We start from the raw sequence: 4,008 nt of genomic DNA, 5'->3' as shown, positions 1-4,008 counted from the left end.
CCCATGTGAGCATGGGAACCTGAATGTTAAAACAAGATGATGAGTATATATATATTTATATATATATATATATATATATATACACACACACACATATATATGCTTGATTGCTAAATCTACATTTTTTCTTATTCTCTCTCTGTTTATTTCCTCTTATTCCTTTCTGTTGAAGAGCGTAGGCTCGAAATGTAAAAGACTTTCTCACTTTCCAGAGTGTCAAACTAATACACCTGCTTGTTGTTCATACACCTGTATTTGTCTTTTTTTTCTTCTGTAAATTTCAACTATATATATATATATATATATATATATATATATATATATATATATATATATATATATATATATGAATTCTTTTTAATCAAAAATTATTAATCATTTATAACAAAAAGAGATCTTGAAAAACAGCATATTAACATAGATTTGAGTGAGTGGAGTTTATGTGTGAGTGCCTTTGCTGTCTTCAGCTTTTCAAACACATTTAGTATAAAGTAAAAACTTCTAGGTTGTTATCTGTATAGTAGGAACTACGTTTGGTAGTGGTTATTATTTCTGGTTTAATTTCAGATTGTAGATCTTTAAAAAATAGTCTTCTTTTGTCCTTAATAATTGTTCCTTTTTTCCATGAGAAGAGAATATTTTTAATTGAACAAAGATCTAGATGTTCATTGCATGAAACATTCCTCTTCTGATGTGAATTTCATCTTTGTTAAGAGTCTTTTAAGGCTTGCAGTTTCCCTTAGGTTTGTATTGGAAAGTATTTTTTGGCTGTTGTGATTTATGAAGTTGTGGGTGACTACAATTGTAAAATTTCTGTGACCTCCTCCTTGTGAGAGTTTCTTCATAAGCCAAGGGTTAGGATTTGTTTTATTTTGGTTATGGTGTTTTATATTTTTTCAGTTATTTTGGTTCCTGAATTTTTTTTTAGTTCTCTCTCTCTTTCTTTCTTTTTTTTTTTCTAGTTGAGTCTATAAATACTATTCTTACATGTCTTGCCATGTTAAATGGGATATTGTTTTAGTGCAGAATGGGTGGCAGGATCTAGACTTTAGCTGTTGGTGCTTGTCCATGTCTTTGCAGTAGCGATTGATTATAATTGTCTCATTTTACTAAATTACTAAAATGTTCAGAAATGGAAATTCCCTTTCATTTATTTCTATTGTGAATTGGATTGATTCATGAATGTTATTGATTAATTTATGGAATTTTGTAGTCTACCTCAATTCTATTCTAAAATGTTGTTGTTGTTGTTGTTGGCACTCCGTCGCTTACGACGTCGAGGGTTCCAGTTGATCCGATCAACGGAACAGCCTGCTTGTGAAATTAACGTGCAAGTGGCTGAGCACTCCACAGACACATGTACCCTTAACATAGTTCTCGGGGATATTCAGCGTGACACAGTGTCACAAGGCTGACCCTTTGAATTACAGGCACAACAGAAACAGGAAGTAAGAGTGAGAGAAAGTTGTGGTGAAAGAGTACAGCAGGGTTCACCACCATCCCCTGCCGGAGCCTCGTGGAGCTTTAGGTGTTTTCGCTCAATAAACACTCACAACTCCTGGTCTGGGAATCGAAACCGCAATCCTATGACCGCGAGTCTGCTGCCCTAACCACTGGGCCATTGCGCCTTCACTGTTCTAAAATATAAAGCAGTTATCCAGAAGTCTTTTCCATTTTTCTTTTAAACAAGATTTGAAACACTCTAAAATAATCTCAGACTGGATTTTTCATCTTCTAAACATCTTATCATTAATATTATAAGAGGCAGTGTGACTATTGTGCCCATTGTTTTTCTTCATATTTGAAGATAATTTTGCTTATCAAAAAAGAATCAGTTGTTTTCAAGTACTAATTGTAATCCTTCTAGTATGAATTCTTTCAAGAATTTCTCAAGGATTATGTTTGGTTATTTGTCTATGCAGAATTGCTCTTCATTTTTCTGGATCGATAGATTGGTTTCTTCAAGCTGGCTCAAGGTTTCTTTCCTGATAGCATTATGCCACTGCATCGTATTGAAGATTTTGATGTGCTTGTTCCTCTAATCTTGTTTATGATGACCTTAGCCCATAGCAAATGACGGTTTCTGTCAGTGTAGAATGGTAGTATGACTAAGATGTTCTGCAGTATGTAACATCTAAGCAGATAATTTAGTTGATTGAACAAATGAACCTTCAGTCAAACAACTGAGAGCCATCCATCCATCTACCCAGAGAGAACCATTGCAGTTTATTGTATCAAGGATGTTGGTAAAAATATTAGCTTATAAAAGCATCGGTTCACAGTTTTTGTATTGCTTAGGAGGTGACAACAAAAAATTTACTTTTTTTTATTTTTTATATTGGACTGAAGTTCATATTTTTAAAAATCCCTGGATGATTTAACATGTGCCTTAGTTGAAAGTAATAGCCATCTTCTTGAAATTATCTTCCTAAATTTCAATTTCTAAAGAATGACTGTTACATTTCTGTCACCTAATACTATTCTTCTACCTTCTGTGTATGTAACATTATAACTATGGAATGAAATCAAAGACATAAGCTGTTATACACACTACATTTATATTTTTCATAACAAGTGATGATAAACTACGGAGTAAAATCAATGACATAATCTACCATAGACAGGACATTTATATTATATTAAATGCTATTTTTAAAAAAATCATGTAACCACATGGTTCTCTATAAACTTTCAATAATCTTATAGTTTTTAAAATAACTGTGGAAATTCCACATATAATGCATGTATAAAACAAGCAAACCTGTTAGTGAACACTCCATCTTAATATTGATCACAATATGTATTGTGTACCATTCAAGTTAGATCTGAACTTTACCCTTAATCATTCATACAGCTCTATATCCGTCTATCTGTGTAGTTTACTCACTCAGATTGGTTAACATATCAGTACTGTTGAAATGAGTTATAACTAGAATAGATTAGTTACCTTGATTATATTTCTATTTTTAACTTTTGTTGGCTGATCCAGTTGACATATCTCACTCACAATGTCTCCATATTATTTTGACAGCATATAACAGGAAAATATAAAAATTTTGCTTTTAGCTCCTACAATGCTTACTTTATGTGGTTGCTGGACCTGCTAGAAATTGCAGCCAGTTGTCCCATAAATCACTCAATACCTTCCTTTAAAATATGTGGGGCACATTGGATAATGTAATCTGTGGTATGCTATATCTAGAAAAATAAAAAAGATCAAGTAGTCATGGCTAAAAAACCTTTACTCATAAGTTTGTTCAACTAGGGTCAACAACAAATGATAAAAGAAGGTATGGAGGAAATTAACAAAGATTAAACCATTGAAAGAAACCCTTTAAATATTGGGTAAGAGAACTAGAATAATAAAGATAGAGAAGTAGAGTAGGAGTGTTTAAGAGTGGGTGGCATCCTGTGACATCTCTAGTTACACTGGAAGCAATGTATGGTAAACAGGCATTTTTCTAGATATAGGAGAGAATGATTGAGAGATGAGCAATGAAAGCATAGTCACTAGAAACTTGAATAATAAGAACATGGGTGATAGGGACATGGATGACAGACAGGTGAATGATAAGAGGGTGAAGGATGTGTGTGGATTATGGGGATGCTATGTATTCATGTCTTCAGTAAGACACCCGCTTCTGTGTCTCTGTAATACTTTCATATCCCTCAATTCTACACTCTACTCATTTGAGGAGTCTTGTTTTGTGAGTACTTGATGACCGTCCCAGTGCTGGTGCCACAAACAAAAGCATCCAGTATACACTCTGTGAAGTGGTTGGTGTTAGGGAGGGCATCCAACTGTAGAAACTATGTTAAAGTAGACATAGACATTGGAGTTGGCACAGGCCTCTGATTCATTACTTCATATTGAGTTGTCCAATCTATGCCAGAATGAAAAAAGGTTGTTAAATGATGATGATATATATATGTGTGTGTGTGTGTGTGTGTGTGTGTGTGTGTGTGTATATATATATATATATATATATATATATATATATATATAGA

At 33.3% G+C, this 4,008-nt stretch overlaps 1 protein-coding gene across 2 annotated transcripts in view; it reads left to right on the top strand.

Annotated features, from left to right (window-relative positions):
• The window catches only part of LOC106872091 (uncharacterized), a 30,572-nt gene that overhangs the window by 23,807 nt on the left and 2,757 nt on the right, over positions 1 to 4,008 (top strand). The gene's annotated exons all lie outside the window — the stretch shown is intronic.

The sequence above is a fragment of the Octopus bimaculoides genome, chromosome 3 (assembly GCF_001194135.2).
Source record: "Octopus bimaculoides isolate UCB-OBI-ISO-001 chromosome 3, ASM119413v2, whole genome shotgun sequence".
Classification (NCBI taxonomy): Eukaryota; Metazoa; Mollusca; class Cephalopoda; order Octopoda; family Octopodidae; genus Octopus; species Octopus bimaculoides.
This window is presented reverse-complemented; position numbering and strand designations above follow the sequence as displayed.